Source organism: Mauremys reevesii, linkage group 2 (genome assembly GCF_016161935.1).
Source record: "Mauremys reevesii isolate NIE-2019 linkage group 2, ASM1616193v1, whole genome shotgun sequence".
NCBI lineage: Eukaryota > Metazoa > Chordata > Testudines > Geoemydidae > Mauremys > Mauremys reevesii.
Window position 1 is genome coordinate 95,741,656 of NC_052624.1, and position 24,401 is coordinate 95,766,056.

The window sequence follows — 24,401 nt, forward strand, 5'->3', positions numbered from 1 at the left end:
CTTGTAAGATAATGGGCCAGATTCAGAGGCGATCTGTAACATGGTTCAAGTTTCACATCCAAGACTCATTAAAATCAATGACAGAGTTACCATTGTCTTCGCTGGGACCAGAATTTCACTCCCAGGGCTTGGCTACACTTGAAAGTTGCAGCGCTGGTGGAGGCTTTCCAGTGCTGCAATTAGTAACTGTCCACACCTGCAATGCACATCCAGCGCTGCAACTCCATGGCTGCAGCGCTGACTGTACACCTGGTCTGGTTGGGGTATAACAAGTGCAGCGCTGGTGATCCAGCACTGCTCGTCAAGTGTGGCCACACACCAGCGCTTTAATTGGCCTCCAGGGTATCAGGAGATATCCCAGAATGCTTTTAACTAAATTACTCTGTTTTGTTATGCAGCCTCTCTTTGTTTTGTTGTGAACTGGAGTTCCATTGCTGGTGCTGCTTATCTAAAAAACAAACAGAGCTCCTGTTTGCTGTGATCAATCTGTACCTGGCTGTAAACAATCAAATGAGAGGCAGGCAGGGAGTGAGTGAAACAGCGGGGAGTCGTGTTGGATGCAGGCTGTTTGCAATTAAGAGTTAAGACTAAGGGGTCGGAAACATTTTCTGATTTTTCAAGGCAGGAAGCTAACACACAGTGTTGGCTCCAAAAATCCACTCTCTCTCTTTCCCCCCGCTCCCTGTCACACTAGACCCCACTCCACCCCCCTCTTTTGAAAAGCACGTTGCTGCCACTTGAACGCTGGGATAGCTGCCCATAATGCATCACTCCCAACAGTGCTGCAAATGTGGCCACACACCAGCGCTGTTCCTGCACAGCTGCACGACCAGCGCTGTAACTACCAGCGCTGCAACTTTCAAGTGTAGCCAAGCCCCCAGAGTGTGCAACTTTCATGCACAAGGTCAGGGAGAAGGGATTCAGATGAAAAAAAGTGGAGGAAGCAAAAACTAATTCAATTTACAATCTCTCACACTTTTCTCTTGTGAAAAAGACTCCTATAGAATTTAGTGAGAAACCAAAGGTTTCCAAAGATTTTGGGTTCAAAAAATCTACAGAATATTAGAGAATTATGCTTTTTTCTATAGAATGTTTAAGCCAACCTGTAGAATACAACATAGGATTCTATAGGTCGGCTTAAAATAATTATAATTTTTTACCATTTTCTATTAAGTTCTGTAGGACTTTTCCATAATGACTGTTATTTGAGTCTCTGATTTAGCCCAGTGGCACTCAAATTCTGAAAGTGATGCACAACCTTCCATTGAGGTTATCATTACTTTTTGCATGGGGTGAACACTACAGAAAGGCACTGCTGATGGGCATACATAGGATGCCGGCATTGTCCTTTAAATGAGACATGCCCAAAACTATCAGATGGAAATTTAGATAGCTGGGTATTTCTGATCATCGTGACCACTGCCAAACCAAGGCAGTTACAATGATCACAGTACAGAGCCCAGTGCAGTGAGGCCTGAACGTTATTGGGCCTCTGTGTACTACAGTCATGCAATAATAATATATTTTAAGATTGCCTTTCCCATTCTCACCCTTAGCCAGAATAGGAGGTCAGGTGCCTTATTTTTTCATATATGAAATATTTCACTAAAACAGGTGGCATTTTCCAGTGGTGACAGCAGCAGCACATTATGCTACTGTTCCGAGTTCAAAGGAATCGCCTGGCTACAACTCTGATGGCTCAGGTCAGAGATCAAGTACATAGTGAAGGTAATGGAGATGGGATCTGTCTTTGTTACTCCACCAGTAATCGTGTACAACATGATTCCCCACATACTGTTTATCTCAGAAGTACCCTGACAAGTTAAAACGTGAAACCAATCAACTGCGACATGATACAGGTGATCTATACCCTGGACTGGCTCTTTGACCTGGGTGCACGGGAGATAAAAACTACATGATGTTAAGCAGCACAGAATTAGTGTCTAAAAGGTCAGCGAGAGGATCACTTGTTGGAAGTTAGGTACTTTCCTGCAATTAAATCATTATGTGGAAAGGCGCAGATTTCTGAAGTCGAGTCTGGTTTAAACTGGTACAACTCCACTGGAGTTGCAGCAATTGACATCAGGTGGAAACTTGGCCCATAGACTTTTTAGTTTCCTTATTTTAGTATAAGTGTACAATGTGGTTGAGGGATCATGACCACATTAATCAGAATCTGGCCTGAAGTAAGCTAACCCAGTGCAAAGTTAAAGCAGGATTTTCTTTAAGGGAGAAGGTAAGAGACTCAAACTCCACTTGTGACCTTGCTATATGTGTCTAGATTACTTGGGAGTGGTTTACATACTATAGAAAGCCCCAACGTAGGCAGAATAAAAACCACAGTGAAAATATGCTCAATGAGCAGGACAGAGGGAAAGGGGGTAAACGATCCAGATGGAAAACATACAACTGCTCCTCCTGGTTAAAGTGGAATACTAGAATTTTGAAGAGGAATTTTAACAGAGATAAAAAATGATACAATTCCCTTGAACATTTACACTCAGCCTAATATGACCAGATTTTCAAAAAATACTCAGCACCCAACAGCTCCTATTGAGAACAGTGAGAGTTACTGGGTGCCAAGCACTTTTGAAAAATCTGGCCAGAACTAGGTAGGAAGGGAATAGAGTAGTGCAAGTAACTGATCTTTCAGTTTGCTGGAAGATCTAGAAAAACAAATAATCAAAAAATGTTTGTTTCGAATGAAAACGGAAGGAAATTAAAAAACAAAGTCATTCTGAATCAAATACTCAAAATGTTTCCTTTGAAAAATGCTGAAATGTAATAGCATTATTTTTAAAAGGTTCTCTCTCCCCTCACCCAAAACAATTTGACGAAATCAACACAGATTCAGGAAATGTTTTGGTCAACCCAAATTGGCACTTTTCACTGAAAAAGTTTGTCCGGCTCTAGAAGGGAACAGGGAGACTTTCCCAAACACAGCTAGCTCATGCTAACAGCCTTCTTGCTGCCACTTCTCTGCCTGCTGACTTCATATCCACTCATGCAGGTGCCATGGGAAAGTCTTGGTAGATGAGGCAGACTTTCTAACTTGGATTCTGATCTCAATTACACTGCTGTAAATCCAGACTAACTATTGAAAACAATGAAGCTATTCTCAGTTTACATCAGCGTGAGCAAGGCCAGTGTGATCTGGCCCTGATGCTCCACATGCCATGTGGTAGGAAAGTTATTGGTTCATCACCAATCCAGTGTTCAAGAAATGTCAAAAGTCATTGTTTCAATTTTTGCTTTATGGCACAAGGGAGCTTGAAATGGCATCCAACAAAAACCTAGAAATGCTTTGGAAAAAAAAATCCTGCACTCTCTCACTGCCATGTCATGGCTTCTTGTAAGTGTGACTGATTTGGCAGAAACCGAGCCAAAACAAGCAGTGCGAGAGATTTCCTGTAAATTGGGGACAATAAAATATATCTGCTATTAAAAGCAGACAAAGTTGGAAAGACATGGTCAAACAAGAAAATGGAGGATGATGAAACACATTTGTTCCTTACATACTCTTAAGACTAAAATAATTATTCTCCTGTGAAAAAGGCTAGATTACCTGTTGCTGACAGCAAACATTGTCCCTAATTGACCTAAACTAAACCAAAATATGCCCAGATCAAACTGAAATCAGAATGTCCATATGGACTTTTACATTGATTTAATTAAATCTGTTTAAAAAACAAACATACTTTAGTTAAATTGTGGAACTCTGTGTTTATAAAAGCCCTCAATGCTAAGATTGATGTGTATTGTGCTCATGCCTTCTTGCAGCCTCGTGTCTGAATTTAGCACAGCATCTCAGATCACACCACATAATTCATGGAAATAATCTTAATGATCTGCAGTACCGTAGCACCCAGAGGCCCCGCTTGGGATCATTTGTACAAACACATTAAAAGACAGAACTTACCCCAAAGAGATTACAGTTCAAATTAAGACAGGAGGCAACAAATGAGTTTTAACAGACATTGAGAGAATTGGGGGACAGGAGGACAAGAGTAACAGTGATAAGAATGTGTTGTTATAAGTGATAACCAGAAGGTTTCAAGTAAAATTTTAATTTAGATAAATAACCCAGAGAAATTAGTGATGTCAGTTATCCCTGCTGGCTACCTCTCAAACTATTGTTTGTTGTAATTTATCATGGGTATAATAGCATCCAGTGGTTAGGATGCTAGCCTGGGATTTGGGAGATTGGGATTTGATACTCAGCTCTGCCACAGATTTCCTGTGTGACCTTGGGCAAGTCACTTTGTCCCCCAGTTACTCTGGGAAGTAGGAATAATAGCACTTTCCTACCTTGAAAGGCTGTTGTAAAGATAAATACACTACAGACTGTGAGGCACTAGACACTATTGTAATGGGGGGGTCATAGAGAGAAATGGGGTGAAGAGTGATTTGAAGGACAGAATGGTGGCTTTACAAATTAATTTGGGGATGGCTTTCTATGGGAGTAGCATGGTGGTACAAAGGCTTTCACAAAAGATAATTTTGCGCCTCCCCTCTTAGCTAGGATTTTTATCCGCAGATCAGTAGATCTGTGCTTAAATTTGCATATGCTTGGAGGAGTCCAAGTAGGATATTCAGTGCAGGGACCTCCTGGGAAGTTTCCCTGGAACCCTGCAGTCCAAGCCTGCATGAATACCCAATGTGTAATTTACACACACAAAGAATCAAATCTGCAGGATTTAAATTTAACCTCTACATCCCATCATTTGGGAGATGTGTGTTTTTGTAACCAATATCTACCTGTTTCAACCTCCCTCCCTTTACCTTTGTCTTATTCCAGTAATCCTCCCCTTCTCCATGCCACACATTAGATAAAGAGCAAACATTATCCATTTGCCAGAAAAGTTGTTAATGGTTATTGAATCAAAGAAGATCTTTAACAAAAATTAACTTGCATTTGGCCCTTTAATATTATCCTATATCAAAGTCAAGCACATCATGTTGTAAAAGATTTTGTACACAATTGCCCATAATCTAAAACTACTATGCCAGAAATTGAATTAACAAGCCTTTCATTGAGATCAGCTATCCAGTTGCAATTCAGTTCTCAAATGTCCAATCCAAATTCAGTGCAGTAAGCTGAAGCGAGAGAACAGTAAGAGGCACTGAACTGAGGCAATGAAGCAGGTGAGGCACTTATGAATTGTAATATTTCAGGTTTCTCTGGGCAGAGCATTCATATGGATAATCCATAACCCATTGGTCAGAAAAATTGGGGAACAGCCTGAGGAGAATGTCTGTTTAGTCATCCGGCCTGAGAGCCAGAGCAATATTTTGGATTTGGCTGAAAATCACTCCTATGGGATTTCTGGCACTTGTCACAAAAATGTGTTTAAAATCAAGATGAGTTAAAGCTGCAAAGCATAGATCTGGCCTTCTCCAAAGTTCATTTGACTCCAAGGGTTTAGTTTAAACACATCTCTAAACTGAAGCAGTTGAATGTAACCCATCTAGATTTGCTCTATTTGCTACTTTGGTTCTGCTTCTGTCATACTCAAGAATATAGGCCACAAGTTTGAAACTTGTGTGTCAAAGCTTGGTACTTGGGGCTTGTCTACACACACACAAACCTTGTCTGGGTTACAGAGAAACAAAACTAACCAATTTAAGCCTGAGAAGAGCGTCAACACACAAAATGGCACTGAGCAACAAAAGCAGGTTTAAAAAAAATAATCACTTAGCGTCCACAAACACCTGTGCTCTCAATTAACTATCCCTCCCCAAAGTCCAACCCCTGCAGAACATACAGCTATGCATGGTTTCAACTCAAGACCCTGAAGCCTTCCCCGACTACCTGAAACGCAAGCCAGGTTTGCCCAATTTTGCCCATGTTTGTTGAAAGTGTCACAAATCTTGATGATTTTGCAACAAAGCTTTGCTCAGCCCCATTACATAACCCTTGTCTTCCATGACTACACTTAAAGCGCTACAGTGGCATAGCTGCACCGCAGTGGCACCGGAGCGTAGACCCTCCAGTGACGGAACAAGTTCTCCCATTGTTGTAGGTAATCCACCTCCCCCAGAAGCAGTACCTAGGTCAATAGAAGAATTCTTCTGTCAACCTCGTGCTGTTGACACTAGGTCAGCTTAACTACGTCTCTCAGGGGTGTGGATTTTTCCGGAGAGATGTAGCTACGTCAGTGTAACTTTTCAGTGCTGGATATTTGCGTTTTCCTCCACATCTGTTGCTTACCAGAACAGTAAGAAGTTTACACTATTAAGAAAAGGCTCATTTATTTGAAGTTTTTTGGTATAAGTTGGATAGTTCTCTTTTTCTCTCTCTCTTTTTTAGGGGTGGGGGAGAACAAAAATGGAGACGTGCAGGGCAAAGTCAGGGCAAAGTGCAGGGCAAAGTCAGCACAAGAGACAGCAGGACAAAGTAACAGGTGATAATTATGGGTACAGCTCTCACACCTTTGCACTGTAAATTTTTAAAAATGCTGCTGCTGAGATCCTGTGTTTTGGGAACCTCAAAGATCTCTTTACATTACATCTAGACAGCTGCAGCGGCACAGCAGCCAGCAAGCAGAGCTGTAAACAGGAGAGTTTCAGTGGGAGTTCTGTTGGAGGAGCAGGTTTTTGTATGTATTGTATTTTGCAGTTTGTATGTGTGGAGGCTGGTAGGGGCAGGGTGTTGGGAGAGAAGCTGAGCCCTGCTTAGGGGGCAGGGTTTCCCTGCTTAGGGGTCCTATAAAGGTAGCCAGCCAGCCAGGCAGCAGCATAGACAGCTGCAGCGGCACAGCAGCCAGCAAACTGAGCTGTAAACAGAGGAGTATCAGTGGGAGTTTACAGGGGGAGGTTGCTGGGGAGACTTAGAGACCTAAGCAGAGGAACTGACAGGCTAGTGAAGGGAGTGGGTGGTGGTCTGCCAGTATTCTGGTGCCTGTTGGGGGTTTTGTTTTGGTTTGTGTTTCTTGGATTAGCAGGTTTTATGTGGGAAGGCTATGACCGATACAGAGGCAGCAGTTAAAGACACAATGAGGATGACTGGATGTGGAAGCTGCGGCATGTACATGATCTTGGAGAGGGTACGTGAAAAGAGTTTCGTCTGCATGAAGTGCCGCCTGATAGAGCTGATGGAAGAAAAGATCCGAGGACTGGAAATGCAGGTGGAAACTCTGGTTGAGTTTAGAAGGGGGTTCGAGCAGATGATGGAGCAAAGACAGGAGGAGGCTGAAGAGATAAGCTCAGACTTGCAGATGGCAGCAGGACCAAAGAATTCTGAGGGGAGACTGCTGGGTGAGGAAAGTGGAAGCATGTGACTAAGAGAACCAGGCAGAAGAAAAGACGGGCCAGTGAAGGAGAAAGAGAGCTCAGGAACAGGTTTGCGGAGTTGGAAAATGAAGAAGGGGCACAGCAGGTGGTCACTGAAGGTGAGAGGGCAAGGAAGAAGAGAAGAGCAGCTAGTCCTACAGGAAGAGGGGAAGAGTCAATGTAGACAACACCAAATATGAGCCCCAGGAGGATATGGGATGGTTTGCGGAAGATTGCAAGGGTGAATGGGAATTGAGAGGACTTGCAGCCAGTGGGAGCAGGGGATAGACCAGAGAATCACACTGTCACCAGGAAAAGGCAGGTCTATGTGATTGGGGACTCCTTACTGAGAAGAATAGACAGGCCTGTAACTAGAGCTGATCCGGAGAACAGAAGGGTGTGCTGTCTGCTGGGTGCTAAGATATGGGATGTGGACCTAAGGCTGAAAAGGATCCTAACGGGAGCGGGAAAGAATCCACTGATTGTCCTTCATGTGGGAACGAATGATACGGCTAGATTCTCGCTGGAACATATCAAGGGAGACTATGCCAGACTGGGGAAGACGCTTAAGGAAATCGAGGCTCAGGTGATCTTCAGTGGGATTCTGCCTGTTCCTGGAGAAGGGCAACAAAGGTGTGACAAGATTATGGTGATCAACAAATGGCTCAGGTAGTGGTGCTATAAGGAGGGCTTTGGGATGTACGGCCACTGGGATGCATTCATGGACAGAGGACTGTTCTCTCGGGATGGACTTCACCTGAGTCAGGAGGGAAATAGACTTCTAGGATGGAGGCTGGCACAACTGATTAAGAGAGCTTTAAACTAGGAATTTGGGGGAGATGGTTGGGAGATGTCCAGGTAATCTCCACGCCGGAATTTAACGTTGAGAGGGAAGAAAACAAAGTAAGAGAGGATACAGCCGTGGGTAGAAGAATGGACATAAGGAGGAAGGGTAGTGTAGATACCAGTCTAATAGGTGATACTGGTGGTAGAATGTCTGTGCCTAACCGGGCAAAGGATGTCAGTGAAGCCAAACGGCAAAAATTAAGCTGTCTGTACACTAATGCGAGGAGCCTAGGTAACAAAATGGAGGAACTAGAGCTACTGGTGCAGGACGTGAAACCAGATATTACAGGGATAACAGAAACATGGTGGAATAGTAGTCATGACTGGAGTACAGGTATTGAAGGCTATGTGCTCTTTAGGAAAGACAGAAATAAAGGCAAAGGTGGTGGAGTAGCATTGTATATCAATGATGAGGTAGACTGTAGAGAAATAAGATGGGATGGAATGGATAAGACAGAGTTTGTCTGGGCAAAAAATCACATTGGGAAAGAAAGTTACTAGAGCCTCCCCTGAGATAGTGCTTGGGGTGTGCTACAGACCGCCAGGATCTGATTTGGATATGGATAGAGATATGTTTTTAGTGAAGTAAAACACTAATGGGAATTGTGTGATCATGGGAGACTAACTTCCCAGATATAGACTGGAGGACAAGTGCTAGTAACAATAATAGGGCTCAGATTTTTCTGGATGTGATAGCTGATGGATTTCTTCACCAAGTAGTTGAAGAACCAACAAGAGGGGATGCCATTTTAGATTTGGTTTTGGTGAGTAGTGAGGACCTCATAGAAGAAATGGTTGTAGGGGACAACCAGTGATCATGAGCTAATTCAGTTCAAACTAGATAAACAAAAATAGATCTGGGACTAGGTTTTTTTATTTCAAAAGGGCTAACTTTAAAGAATTAAGGAAATTAGTTAGGGAAGTGGATTGGACTGAAGAACTTGTGGATCTAAAAGGTAGAGGAGGCCTGGAATTATTTCAAGTCAAAGTTGCAGGAACTATCAGAAGCCTGCATCCCAAGAAAGGGGGAAAAAAATCATAGGCAGTAGTTGTAGACCAAGCTGGATGAGCAAGCATATCAGAGAGGTGATTAAGAAAAAGCAGAAAGCCTACAAGGAGTGGAAGATGGGCGGGATTAGCAAGGAAAGCTACTTATTGAGGTCAGAACATGTAGGAATGAAGTGAGAAAGGCTAAAAGGCATGTAGAGTTGGACCTTGCAAAGGGAATTAAAACCAATAGTAAAAGGTTCTATAGCCATATAAATAAGAAGAAAACAAAGAAAGAAGAAGTGGGACCACTAAACACTGAGGATGGAGTGGTGGTTAAGGATAATCTAGGCATGGCCCAATATCTAAATAAATACTTTGCCTCAGTCTTTAATACGGCTAATGAGGAGCTTAGGGATAATGGAAGGAGGACAAATGGGAATGAGGATATGGAGGCAGATATTACCACATCCGAGGTAGAAGCCAAACTCGAACAGCTTAATGGGACAAAATCGGAGAGCCCAGATAATCTTCATCCAAGAATATTAAAGGAACTGGCACATGAAATTGCAATCCCATTAGCAAGAATTTTTAATGAATCAGTAAACTCAGGGGTTGTACCATACGACTGGAGAATTGCTAACATAGTTCCTATTTTTAAGAAAGGGAAAAAAGGTGGTCCGAGTAGCTATAGGCCTGTTAGTTTGACATCTGTAGTATGTAAGGTCTTGGAAAAAATGTTGAAGGAGAAAGTAGTTAAGGACATTGAGGTCAATGATAATTGGGACAAAATACAACATGGTTTTACAAAAGGTAGATTGTGCCAAACCAACCTGATCTCCTCCTTTGAGAAGGTAACAGATTTTTTAGACAAAGGAAACACAGTGGATCTAATTTACCTTGATTTCAGTAAGGCATTTGACACGGTTCCACATGGGGAATTATTAGTTAAATTGGAAAAGATGGGGATCAGTATGAAAATTGAAAGGTGGATAAGGAACTGGATAAAGGGGAGACTACAACGAGTCGTACTGAAAGGTGAACTGTCAGGCTGGAAGGAGGTTACAAGTGGAGTTCCTCAGGGATCAGTTTTGTGACCAATCTTATTTAACCTTTTTATTACTGACCTTGACACAAAAAGCAGGAATGTGCTAATAAAGTTTGCGGATGACACAAAGCTGGGAGGTATTGCTAACACAGAGAAGGACCGGGATATCATACAGGAAGATCTGGATGACCTTGTAAACTGGAGTAATAGTAATAGGATGAAATTTAATAAGGAAAAGTGCAAGGTCATGCATTTAGGGATTAATAACAAGAATTTTAGTTATAAATTGGGGACACATCAGTTGGAAGTAACGGAGGAGGAGAAGGACTTCGGAGTATTGGTTGATCACAGGATGACTATGAACCGCCAATGTGATATGGCCGTTAAAAAAAGCTAATGCAGTTTTAGGATGCATCAGGCGAGGTATTTCCAGCAAAGATAAGGAGGTGTTAGTACCGTTGTACAAGGCACTGGTGAGACCTCATCTGGATACTGTGTGCAGTTCTGGTCTCCCATGTTTAAGAAGGATGACTTCAAACTGGAACAGGTTCAGAGATGGGCTGCTAGGATGATCCGAGGAATGGAAAACCTGTCTTATGAAAGGAGACTCAAAGAGCTTGGCTTGTTTAGCCTAACCAAAAGAAGGTTGAGGGGGGATATGATTGCTCTTTATAAATATATCAAAGGGATTAATATCAGGGAGGGAGAGGAATTATTTAAGCTTAGTACCAATGTGGACACAAGAACAAATGGATATAAACTGGACACTAGGAAGTTTAGACTTGAAATTAGATGAAGGTTTCTAACCATTAGAGGAGTGAAGTTCTGGAACAGCCTTCCAAGGGGAGTAGCGGGGGCAAAAGACATATCTGACTTTAAGACTAAGCTTGATAAGTTTATGGAGGGGATGGCATGATGGGATAGCCTAATTTTGGCAATTAATTTAGCCATTGATCATTGGTTATCAGCAGGTAAGTATGCCCAGTGGTCTGTGATGGGATGTTAGATGGGTTGGGATCTGAGTTACTATACAGAATTCTTTCCTCGGTGCTGGCTGGTGAGTCTTGCCCACATGCTCAGGGTTTAACTGATCGCCATATTTGGGGTCGGGAAGGAATTTTCCTCCAGGGCAGATTGGCAGAGGCCCTGGAGATTTTTCGCCTTCCTCTGCAGCATGGGTCATGGGTCACTTGCTGGAGGATTCTCTGCAGCTTGAGGTCTTCAAACCACAATTTGAGGACTTCAATAACTCAGACATAGGTTAGGGGTTTGTTATAGAAGTGGATGGGTGAGATTCTGTGGCCTGCATTGTGCAGGAGGTCAGACTAGATGATCATAATGGTCCCTTCTGACCTTAAAGTCTATGAGTAAAACTGAGCTTTCACTTCAATTTCTGAATAATTAATGGCATTGCAGAAAAAAATCCAAACGCTTTTCTTTTAATAAAGTATTATTGTGTTACTTTCCTGACTTTCTTCTCTTCTTTTTCACACAGATCATGCTTTGGCAAAAGCGTCCTATAAGTAAACGATGAAAAATTATGGAACATATAGTAGAAAATGTGAAGAGCTACCTATATTTCTAAAGAATGCAGATTGAAAGAACATCTTCAATAAAGGACAAGGTGAAGTGACTGGTGTAAATACTGACAAATTCTTACCAAGACGTTGTCTAAACTAAGCTTTATTCTGAAGAATTTCCCATCATTAACACAGGTGCAGCTCCACCAATGGCAGCACTAATGTAAACAAGACACTGACAGCATTTTTACCATCTTGCGTAAACCAAGCAGGTTTAGATAGCACCATGGTTAGGATTCCATCTACAGCAGCGCCTCCTCCTTTGCTATGGACAGTGAAGATGTAGTGGTGTTAGCAATGATAATTATTTCTCCCTCCTCCCCTATAGTGTTGAGACAGTTATCAATCCCTGTTTTACAAATACCGCACAGAATTCTATTTTCAAAGGGTTGCCTGTCATTGACTGTATATCACACCAGCTCTTAAAGGACGTATCCTCAGTTGAGCAGAGATTGATTTCCACTTCAGCCTCAGTGTACATCCTGTACATGTTCCCAATGATTCTCAGAGGCTCACCTCCTTGTAAGACATATTGGAAATATGACTTGATTTAACTGTCAAGCTCATCCAGTGCCCACTACAGGAGATTGTTATGTCACTTACCTTTTCATTCTGGAAGTGGGTTGCAGTTATTTGATGCACACGCGAAATTATTTTTAACAGCATCCAAAAGCAGGCTGGCAGTTTCCTTGTCTTCATTGCCTAGAGCTGTATCAGCTGCCTCCTCTCTAGGACAGAGAAAGCAACACTGACTTTTTTCCCCAGCTGAAAAAAAATTGTTAAAGTGGAATCTTATCCCCCTCTCCCTTCCCCACTTTGAATGATTTTTACCTCCTCTCCTTCCCACCCCCACCTCCCCCCATCAGAAAAAAGGGAGAAATAATTGAGAGAGATTTTTTTCTTATCAAAACAAAAAAATTAAGGAGTTAATTTTAAAAGATTTCAGCATCACTATTAAAGCATCCATTATTTAAAGCATCACCACTAACACTATTCCAACATCAACAGGAGTACCACTTTCAATGAAGACTCCGACTTTAAGGCCAGAAGGGACCATCATAATAATAGTCTGATCTCCTGCACATTGCAAGCCTCAGAACCAAGAGTGAGCAAAAGAGCAGAATACATTTGAAATTGACAAGAAAATTAAGAGATATAGGCCAGATATTGAAAACAATCTTTCTAGTGTAGAGATTTGATATTTAGAAGTGGAACAAGTGATAGTTTACCTGCTGCTGCACAACAATACTTTGGATTCAACATTCAGACCAGTCTTTGACCACACAGCTATCCGTTCCATTACCAGCTCTTGAGCACTCTCTGACTGACAGCCAAAGACGTGGTATAAAAGCCTTATTCGAATAGACTGTGGAGCACATCCATCACGCTGGTATCTGAGAGCAGTTCCTTTGCACTTCCTGTTACTGGACCCATCACACTCCATCTGGACGAGGAAACAAATACAACCCAGTTCTTCTTATGTAATTGCAGATTGTTCAGTTGTGTCTTTGTTCACTCCACCAGGGACCATCACTAACACAACCTATCAATGAGTGGAGAGGAAACCCTCTTATCTGAGCCATGCTGTCAGTACATTTCAGAAAACACCAGCCTTACTGAAAAGGAGAACTTATACTCTCCTTTAAACCACTGTATTATTCAGTTCATGCAGCTTCTCTGCGTAAAACTAACTCAATATTTGTTTTTTTCACCCTAACGTGCATTTATGCCCAAAAGTTTGGCTACAGCTCAGATCAGGGTCTGATCTTTGGGTGCTTATCCTTAATGAAGTAACTCTCTGAACCTGAGCTTAACCCATTACCAGTAAATTGCAATTTTAGAGCATAAGAGTGTGCTGGTAAATCATACTTGAAAGATAATTAGACCTATAATTTATATCAGTTTTTGTCAAGGACAAGGACAGTTTAGAAACTCACACTATATTCTCCATGCTAGCGTTGAGAATTCCATTCATATGTGGAAATAGATTAGATGAACTAAAATCATGTGTATGCTCTATTGTTACCTATGTGGGCTCAACCAGAGATCTTGCCAGGCGAGAGATACAAGACTGGCACCACCATTCTACTTTCTTTTATTGCAGAGCCAAAATAAATGTTGTGCTGTTGATTCCTGCAGCCAAAATAAGGGTATAGCTGGGCTAAAATTGTCCAATGGCTCCAGTTTGCTGAGCACAACTTGGGTTAAGAGAGGTTTGTAGTATCCCAGAGGCACTGCTCTCAAAGCTCTTGGGTGAATGACTTACTCAAGCATGTCTCTGCAGAGGGTATAAAAGAACACAAGAGGTAGCACCACAGGGCGGGGTTCCCTCACCCTGAATTCTTACCGCAAACAGTCCTCACATAGATCAGTGGCAAGTTCAACACCAAGGGCTTTACACCAAGCCTTTACCTACTACCATGGCACAGAGTGGGGAGGAGAAGAGATCTTGTTTCTCTGAGGTCTTGGGCTTCTCTGGCCTACCCTTCCTCCTTGCTTTCTCCTCCTTCCTCTCTTAACTGTTTCCAGCCAATAAGCTGAATCACGCCGTCAGCTAGTTAAATCACTTATTTAATACTCCATGGGGGAACACTTCCAAAGTGCACAGGGTGGAAAGTCAGGCTGTTCTCACGCGGTCACTGGTAGCAATTCAAATGACAATAAGAAAGCAACGCAGACTGATGGTCTGGAGGACATGCAAACTGTACAGCAATGTGTGCTGCCCATTGGTTGTGGTGCTCACTACTGCAGTGAAAACAGGATGTAACAGCAATAAAGGAGATGTTGTAGTGTTTTAATGATGTTTTCACTGATCTTTTTACATCCATAGCACTGTCTTAGAGGACTCTTTTTTGGCAATAGCTACTTCACGGACAGAATGTAATACACACGTTATTTTAAAGATTACATATATAGAGCAGAGTATGTTCTTATAGTGCTTGGTTTCATTTCCTGTGAATATTCTTGACCATCTGTCAAGATGGATTCATAGATCAAACGGCATCACTTTCAGAAGTGCTCCTTCTCTGAAGGCAGACAGGGGAGAGTCTCAAACTAAACTCACTTTTCAGCAAACCGTTTTGATTTGCTAGAAGCATTTTGCTTAATTGCTCTGCCCCGTGCATATTCTCACCCATTCCAGACATATTAAAAAAGATGGACCCACCTATGCTCTAAGGAGCCAAAAGAATAATGGGATTTTTGGTACTTTCCATTTGCAGAGGGAGTGGCAAAGGTGAATCAGATCAACACCAAGGAGATGCAAGATTGATGTTTCCCTCTCCAGGTTAGATGGGTGGTTGCTAAATTTTCTCTTTCCATTCCAAACCATTACCTAATTCCAATTTAGATAATTACATTCCACCTACCAAATGCTCTCCCTGCAGTTAAAATTGGATATGGTCTTCTTCCCTCCTCATTCCTAAGATATTTTGAAGTGTAAGTGTTGCTGTATACTGTTAAATAGTTGCCACAGTCCATCCTATAATATGGGGGTGGAACATTTTAGTCATGGATGAAGTGAACCCATGAAAGACTATAGGATTGGGATCCTCTGGGTGAAAAGAGTGACAGTGTCATCAGGTCTCTTGGAGACCAGTCAGAGCCCCCGGTCAGGCTTTTCTACAAATGTGGCTCTTCCTTTCGATTGCAATTATAGGGCAGCTGAAGTCAAGTGTGTTTCCTGTATGATGGGCATGTCTGAATGTAGCCATATCCCATTTAAAGGGTGATTGCCCTTGCCCTGGAGCTGCTATTGGGACAAAGATGGTCTATCGTTAGTTTTGTATTAATTAACTCTGCCATGCCTTTTTCTATTTTGGTTAAGTTCCCAGCATAGTTATAAGTTGCTGGACAAATTATATCAAGTGCCTATTTTACACAATACATGGAGACTCACGTGTTTGTTCAGTTCTTCGGCTTGCATAAGCAGCTTTCTAACAGCAGCCTTTAGCAATACACCAGCTGTCTATCACCGCTTGATCAAAAAGACCTGGGCCCAATCTGACACATGTCTGGCAAAGATAGTGGAGTTCTTAGATGTAGGCTAAAGGGAGAAGTAGTACATGTTTTCCTTCCCCTCTTGCTGTGCTGCATTCAGAAAGGGATAATTCATGGTCTGTAACCCTTCTGTTGCCCTGGCAGAAAATCACTCCCCTATTGTGACAATCAGGGTCCAGACACCCCAGGGAGAAAAGAGGGAGGCTGAACACCCCAAATAAGCAATTGAATCATCTAATTGTATACAGTATTACTGTACCATAAAAGTATTGAGGTATGACATAAAAACTGGTGATACACGGATCATGATCATCATTGTATTATATATGTACAGAGGGTGCATAAAGAGTTATGTATGGGTGCTGGAAGTATGTTCTTAAAATATGTTTTTGGAGCATATCTGATAAACAGGTTTGTCTACACAAAGGAAGGTAGATTTGCTAATTTGCCAGGGTAAGCCGGAGACAAAGAAAGTACATTTACATATAAGATAAACAAACAAGATAGATACAGCTTGGCGAGCACACCAAAGTCTGTAGCCCCTAGCTCTGGAAGCATAGACAATGGACTTCAGGTGATATAAGGGGAGCAAAAAGCCATTTTAGTAATATATCACTTAGGGCCCACAGGGTACAGCACCTACAGAGCCTGAGAGAGTTTGGATGCTGTATTGAAATATTCTCTCTGTAACTGGCCTTGCAGACTCTGCTGTGAAACAATGTGTTGGGTAAATTCTGAAAAGCGTAGGGGGGAGCACAGCAGTTGTGATCCTTACTCAGTGCACACCTGTAACTTGTGGGTCTTAATCTAATCACTGGGGGCGGGGGGGAATATGTATAGAGGTTTATGAGTTTAAGCGTTAGAGGCTCATGATTTTTTGTATCTAGAGCTCCTGGGTTCAGCCTCTGCAGAGGACTCCTCCAAAGGTGGTGTGAACAGTGAGTCACAAGCAGTGACCCACACAGGAATTTGAAGTACTATGGATGGCTGAAGCTTGAGGTGTTTTGCTGGCTCGGATTGGGGGGTGCCTAATATGTAACCCACATAAATCCAATGTCAGCATTTGTCTCCTGTAGTGGCCAGAACCTGCATAGAAGGGGGCCACCGGTGCTGGAACTGTGGCCCTGCCCCCTACTCCGCCTCTTCCCTTGGGGCTCGACCCCATGCTCCTGCTCTTCCCCCAGAGGCCCCACCCCTGGCCAGGCCAGAAGCTGGAGCTGGGCTGGGTAAGAGCCACCCAGCAAGTCCCTGACCCGCCACTTGCCCTGGGCAGGGGGGCCCCCCCCCAAGAGCAACTTCAAACCTGTGTCCCCGCCCCCCTGGGCAGCTCTTACCACAGCCCGGCTCCAGCTTCCGGCCTGGCAGGAGCAGGGCCTCCAGGGGAAGAGCAGGAGCAGGGGGTGGGGCCACAGAGGGGGCTTGACCATATGCCGTCCCCGTCCCCCACTTCTACTGAGTTATAGGTCCTGTCCAGAGGTCCCTGGTTCATTCCCTGCAGACAATCTGACCAGGGGCATTGTTACACCATTATATTAAGGTTACTGTAATCAGAGAGTAGAGACCTGGCCTTTCCATGTATATGCCTGGGGACCAGAAAATGGAGGAAGCAAGCAATTGCTGGAAAGGGAAATTAGAGAAAGGGAAAAAAGACAGACACTGGGCCAGATTCTGCTGTTCCTCCAAACTTACTGCAGTACAACCAGGGCCGGCTCCAGGCACCAGCTGAGCAAGCTCATGCTTGGGGCGGCAGATTCTACTGGGCGGCTTCCGCCCAATCCTAGGGCGGCACAGCTGCTTTTTTTTTTTTTTTTTGGTTCGCTGCTCTGGCTGCCCTGTAGGGGGCGGAGGAGGGGAGCGCCCTACAGCAAACTCGGCAGGGCAGCCCGCGTCCTTCCCTCCCCACCGACCGGAGTGGCATGGAGCTGTCCTGGCAGGCGGCGCGGCGGTGGGGGCCGCGTGGCGAGTGCCCCGCTGAAGCACCGGCCACCTCCCTTCTCCCCCCCCCCGCTCCCTTCTCCCCCCACTAGACCGGGCGCGCACTCTCCAGCACAGAGAGTCCCCCTGCACCCTGGCTCCGGCCGCCCTGTAGGTTATTTTGGTTTTGTTTTTCCCCTGCTTTGCCGGCTGTGACGTTGTTTCTCCCCCCAACCCCCCGCTTTGCTTCTCCAGCCACGCCGTGTGTCCCCCCGCCCGCTTTGCCGCTCCGGCCACGCTTTTTTTTTTTTTCTCTTTCCCCTCTGCTTTGCTGGTCCGGTGGCCCCGCTCCCTTTTTTTTTTTTTTTTTAATTTTGTCTTGGGGCAGCAAAAAAGCCAGAGCCAGCCCTGAGTACAACTGAGCAGGATCTGCTCAAGTGCATTCTTGTAGAGACAGATACTTGGAGATCTTCAGCCGCCGGGAGCCCAGAGCCTTTTAAATCCCAGCCGCGGCTGGGAATCAGAGGGCTCTGCGCTGCCCGCTGCGGCGGGGAGCCCAGAGCCCTCTGACTCCCGGCCGCGGCTGAGATTTAAAGGGCTCTGGGCTCCCCGCAGTTGCAGGCAGCCCAGAGCCCTCTGACTCCTGGCCGCGGCTGAGATTTAAAGGGCTCTGGGCTCCCCGCGGTTGCAGGCAGCCCAGAGCCCTCTGACTCCCGGCCACAGCTGGGATTTAAAGGGCTCTGGGCTCCCCACGGCTGCCAGCAGCCCAGAGCCCTTTGAATCCCAGCCCCTGGCCGCTGATTGCCCCCTCCCCTGACCCCTGCCCCAACTGCCCCCCAGGACCTCCACCCCCTATCTAAGCACCACTGGTCCTTGTCCCCCGATTACCCCCTCCCGAGACCCCTGCCCCTAACTGCCCCTTGGGACCTCAGCCCCTATCTAAGCCTCCCTTCTCCTTGTCTCCAACTGCCCCCTCCTGAGACCCCCCCCACCTTCCCCCCAGGACCCTCCTACCGGGCCCCTGATAAACCTCCTGGACTCCCATGCCTATCCAATTGCTGCCTGTCCCCTGACTGCCCCGCTGAACCTCTGCCCCATCCAACCCCCTGCTCCTTGTCCCTTGACTGCCCCCCGGAACACCATACCTCTTCTCCAACCCCCAAACCGCTTACTGTGCCACTCAGACCAGCGTGTCTGGCTCCGTGCAGCTCCAGACAGTTGCTGCCATGCTCCCCCATGGAGCCCACAGCCCTCTCCCACCCCCAGCACCTGCCTTCCAGATTTGAACACCTCAAAATTCAGGAGTGCTCAAGCTCGGTTTGGGCAGCTTTTACTTCATTTCTCCCAAATCAGTTTCCCCTGCAAGGTGCCAACTGAAAGTGTTGGATAACAGAGAGATCGGGTGGCCTCCTAATACCTGGAAAAGAGACAAAGGCCGGAGGAGGGAGTGTCAGTGCCTGTGCAGACTTCTGGGAAGTGCACGGTGTGGAAGGGGTTGCTGTGATGCTTTGGAACAACTCCATACAAAGCCAGTCAGGACTCTGGGGGAGCCTCCTCTCTCTGAGCAGACTGTCTCCAGGGCAAGAAGCTTACACCTTCCTGGGTCTGACCTCGGAGCATTCAGCATGCCCTTCCACATGATGCACTTTCCACAGCGAGTCTGCCCAGGCTGGTCCTGGCGCAACCAGAGGTCCCTGCACCCCAACTCCGCAGTCAGATGTGACTCTCAGCCAGACAGTAAAACAGAAGGTTTATTAGATGACGGGAACACAGTTTAAACAGAGCTTGTTGGTACAGAAAACAGAACCCCTCTGTCAGGTCCATCTTCAGGGGTGGGGAGCCCAGAACCAAGTTCTGGGTCTCTCCCCATTTCCCCAGCCAGCTCCAAACTGACACTCCCTCCTCTGGCCTCTGTGTCTCTTCCGGACAGGGAGGCCACCTGATCTCTTTGTCCCCAACACCTTCAGTTGGCATCTTGTAGGGAAAACTGAGGCACCCACACAGTATTCAGAGAAAATATTAAGAACATTCCCAATTCATCACAACAGGTGCAACAAAATATAATACTGTATATTGAAGTAGGCAAGTGCTGCTTCTGACTTTCCACTTTTAATTGACCCTTGTAATCTTGTGGCACTGACGCGTTGTAGCTTCATTTTATATCGGCTTACAGGGCGGGAGCACCACCATTTTGGGCCCCACCAAAAATTATACAAACCTGCCGCCTATGAGCAGAGGATACACTCCTCATTTTATACCTGGCCCACGGACCACATCCAGCATTCTCTCTAGACTGAGTCTGACCTCTGCTCTAGCCCGCTGGGACAAGACTTCAAGTAAGATAGTAATTGCCAAACTATGCTGAGATTTTGGATAATACTGTTTTAAAAGCATTCTAAATCAAAGTCAAGAGTTAATGTATCATAAGTGGAAAACATATGTATGCTATTTAATTAAGCAGGGCAGCGTGCTTGGCAGTGGAGTGGAGGTTGTTCACCGTCTATGGGTAGCACTTGAGATCATATTACCTCTCTGCTGATGACTGGTGGTTAACGTGAATAATTTATTTTTTTTAAAATTTGGCACAGCACTATTTAGGTTATCTGGGACTTGGCCAAGCCCAGAGGCAGCACTCGTTTTTCTTCAGTTATGCAAACATTTCAAAGTACGTGCGTGCACACACATACGCCCATTTCTCATGAGGAGAGAGAAATGCTGCAGACAAAGGGCCTGATCTTGACATCAGTAAGAATTTTGGCTGATTAAAGGGAACAGGATCTGGCCCAAACAGAAATTAAATGGAGATTTTTACAAAAGGAGACTGAGAGGAACTTTTGCCCAGCGGTTATGGCTCTAACCTGTTCGGCCAATGAATCCCTGAGGTGACTGGGCCAGTCACTTAGTCTCTTTAGGCCTCAGTTTCCTATCTGCAAAATGGGGATAATAGCATTTCCCCATCTCCCACAGGTGTTGCTTTAAAGATGGTGAGGTGCTCAGACACTGCAGTAATGGGGGCGCCATACAAGTATGACAGTTTGTGGTAGGAAGAGACTGATAGACCAGCTGGTCAGAGGCACTACGTAATAACACCAAAAAACAGGTTCAGAATTTCATAGTAGCACTTTTAAATTTACCACACAACACTTCACTTTTCCTGATGTCAGACATGCTAATTTATTTTTATTATTTGGGAAAGGGAGGGAGTAATAATATGGCAGAAACCTCTCTCTCTCCCACCTAAACAGGCTTTCACAAGTGATCCTTGAACTTACAACTGTGTCAGCTCTCTCCCACCTAAAACCAGTAAATAAAATCAAGCCCTATTCTTAGTTACCTAAAAGATATTTACTGGCACTCAGCGTACAGCATATGTTAAGACGACAGTCAACTAACAGATGGCTGCTTACTTTTTCCACTGAAGTCTGCTGTAATCGTTACATAGTAATTCATAAGTAATCATCTGTGGAGAAGATCCACATATTACCCAACGTCAAGACCCATAGGACTTTCAGGATTTCCAAGGCTTATGCCTCACTTCTGACTTAAAGCTGCTCACTGGCAAAGGTTGCAGTGAGTTGAATGAGTGCAGGATCAGGTTCTTAAACTTCTATGTATGGTGTCAGGCCTGTGTTAACAAGCTGCCATATGATATTTTTTAAAACACAGTATGTAAACAAAACACAATGCTGGGTTTAATTAGCTTTTTTGGGTCATTTTCATGAGACCCATAAAAACAGGAGGGGAGGTCTTCTTGGGACCTAGCGCCAGGGCTCTCCATTTTGATCCCTACACAACTTAATCCTGGTTTGGCAATGTTTGGCAGGCATGAAACGCTGAATACTTGTCCTTTGTGATTGGTAGAGAAATGTAGTGGTACAGGTGGAAAGCAATAAAAGCAAGTAAGAGCCACAGCAGAGACTTGGGGTGTTTTGGCCATTCAGAGACCTTTCTACAGTTTTAACTTTCTTTGCCTGTGCTGATTGGCTGTCTGCGCCTGTCAAGGCTAATTCCCCACTCTGGCACTTTGATTGCATCAGGTGGGGGCCTGCAAGGATTCTAAAAATTAATACTGGCCACTCCAGGCTTGTATTAAACTCCGAAGGGTACAGCTTTTCTCTGACCTTGGACTGGTAGATGCTGCCACCACCCAAGTGCAGAACCCCTTTGAGAGCCCAGGAATGCCCACTTGGGAATTCCTTCCTGTGGGGTACCCTCAAGCCCCTTCAGCCCCCATCAAGGGAAGAGCTGAGAGAGAAAAAGAAAAGGAAATCAGCTGTTGCCACCAGCTAATTAAATGATGTGCACAAACCTCTTAAGACACAAAAATCCAATACTGTTCTTAAAAAAAGGTAAATTTTATTAATAAAAAATATACCTGGGAACTAGGCTATTGCTAGATTTAAAAAAGAGCAACTACAAGGATTGGGCACCAAGAATAGCTTTCCTGAGGTCCAGCTTAAAGGTTACAAGCAAAACAAAAGCACCTGGGGTTAGCGCAGAGGAATCCACAAGCCATAAAGAAATAAACCTAATTGCATCTTCCTAGACATTTTCTGATCTACTTACATACCTGGGGTTTTAAATGAGTAGTTTCTAGATATGATACTGGTGATTTTTTATACCTGGCCCAAACTTCTCACAGCATAACCCTCCCTGTTTGCCTATCCCCGGGAAAACAGACAGACAGACAAAAGGGAAGTCTTTATTAAATTTTAAAAAGTTCTAGCCTTCCCATCTTTTGGCCAGGTGTCCACTCACTTCCTTTTACCTATGCATAGCAGAGACACTTTTAAACCCTTTACTGGTAGAGCAATTAGAGAACAGCTACTAAGAGGGATTTTATAACTACTGGCTAGCTGGGTGTCCATAAAAGGGAGCTCCCCCCCTTCATTTACCACAGCACCAAACCTCCCGCACCTTTACAGTCCCTTCACCTTCACTTCACTCCACACCTGCCCATTTTACCCTCTTTTCCTCAGCTCCTTTCCAATCGCTTTTCTTTCTAGTTAGCTGATCCCCTCCTAAGTAAAACCACCCCAAAAATAAGGTAAATCATGGAGCTAGCATGAGGTTTGCAGCTATCACATCATTCAGTTCGCTTGTACGTTCTATCCCTTCCCACACTCCCTGTCTGCCTTGTCTGTTCAGACTGTCAGCTTTCTGGGGCAGGACTGTCTGTTACTCAGTGTTTGTGCAGTGCCTAGCACAATAAGGCCCCCCATTTTTGGTTGGCCGTGAGGCACTACTGTAATAAACAAGATGCATAATACTAAATCAGCAGATACAGAAACCACTGAGAACTTTTGGCTAATGAGACAGAAGTGGCAGAACTTTCCAAAATATCTTACAAGTGCTCATGTACTTAAACGGTTATAGCACAGCAGACATTGCAACCTTGGATTTATTCCTCTGATACCTAAAGAATGAACTCACAATAAGTGTCCTAGTAGGTGTTAATCTCTTTCAAAACTGTGCGTGTGTGGCATTTTGCCATCACTGCACCTCACACAGTGTTATATGCTACAGAAGATTTGCAGGGGTGGGTGGGGGGGAACCACATATCAGTAAAGTGGATTAAATAATACAACCCCTAGGGACTTGAAAGGAACACAAAGCCAGAACCAGCCTTATGCACTAGTAAAGCCTCTTTCAGTAGCATAGTTCAACTCACACTGACCTCTGATTTCGCACTGAATCAACTGGGCCAGAGCTGAGGCAACAATTTCTAATGAGATTCCCTTGGTCTCTGGCAATGGGATTGGATAGGTAGGCAATTTAACCAGGCTTCTGGTGTTTTAAGTCTCTGCAAATGATAAAGCCGGCCACCTCAATGGTACAGTACAAGATACCATGTGACTGAGGTGTACAGTCACCCAGCTCAAACATTGAGCTGCAAATATCAGCTACTCAGAGAAAATAAGAAAGTAAAGCAGTTTGTCAGTGATCTACAAAGACTGAAGCTTGCTTACACAACACATTCAGACTAGGACGTTCAAAGGAGCCTTAGGGAGTTAGGTCCCAGCTCCAATTAAAGATCAGTGTGAGCTAGGGGCTTGATTTAGGCTGCTTTGCAAAGCCTGACTCAGCCAATTTCAATTCATGAACAAGTTTTTAACAGTCTCAAATAAAAATGAAGTGAGTCTGGTTTTGATCATTGCAAACTATTTGTCCAGCTCTAATTATTAATCTCTTTTCATGCTGTCGTATCTTTTCAAAACATTCACCCTTGGCACTCAAAGTTTTCATAGCTTTCTACCTTCAGATGAATGACATGGTATACAGATAGTACTGAGATTTCTCCCCTCTGCTTTCTACTAATCACTACAACATTTCACCTTTTCAACTCTTCTCCAGAGTGGTGTAGCATATAGATCAGCTACAGTTGTAAGAATACTAATGTGACTTAATGACAGAAAAACCCTAATATTGTTTAGTTTAATCTTTGTTCCCCCAGTTCATAATGGTAGGAACTTTTACCTGAATAGGGCAGGAGAGAACAAACCTCATTCTCTCTCCAACTAGATAGAAAAGGTGAACTAACTACTTCCCAATGTGCCTTAGGGTCTAACCAGCTGAAGGCAATTTAAAGTTTCACAGGTGCCAAAATAACCAGTCAGTAGAAAAGGAGGCAGTGAGGGTATTCTGCTGAATAAAAGCCTGAAGCAGAAGAGTAGGTTACATCAAGCAGTTATTTTTAAGAGATAAGGTTCCATTTTAAAACAAGTCACTGAGTGTAGCTCAAGGAGGATATTGTG

At 44.3% G+C, this 24,401-nt stretch overlaps 1 long non-coding RNA gene across 8 annotated transcripts in view; it reads right to left on the reverse strand.

The window, feature by feature from the left end:
* LOC120396786 overlaps positions 1-24,401 on the reverse strand; it is a 92,281-nt gene that overhangs the window by 62,307 nt on the left and 5,573 nt on the right. For 4 of the 8 annotated variants that reach the window (XR_005593382.1, XR_005593378.1, XR_005593379.1 and 1 more), the window contains exons 1-3: positions 24,124-24,195; positions 12,963-13,177; positions 12,337-12,461 (exon numbers count right to left, since the gene is read on the reverse strand). This is a non-coding gene — a long non-coding RNA (uncharacterized LOC120396786). Of the gene's footprint in view, positions 1-11,619; positions 11,671-12,030; positions 12,253-12,336; positions 12,462-12,962; positions 13,178-15,631; positions 15,750-24,123; positions 24,196-24,401 lie in introns of those variants that run through there. The other 4 variants (XR_005593381.1, XR_005593377.1, XR_005593380.1 and 1 more) reach the window with 4 other exon arrangements.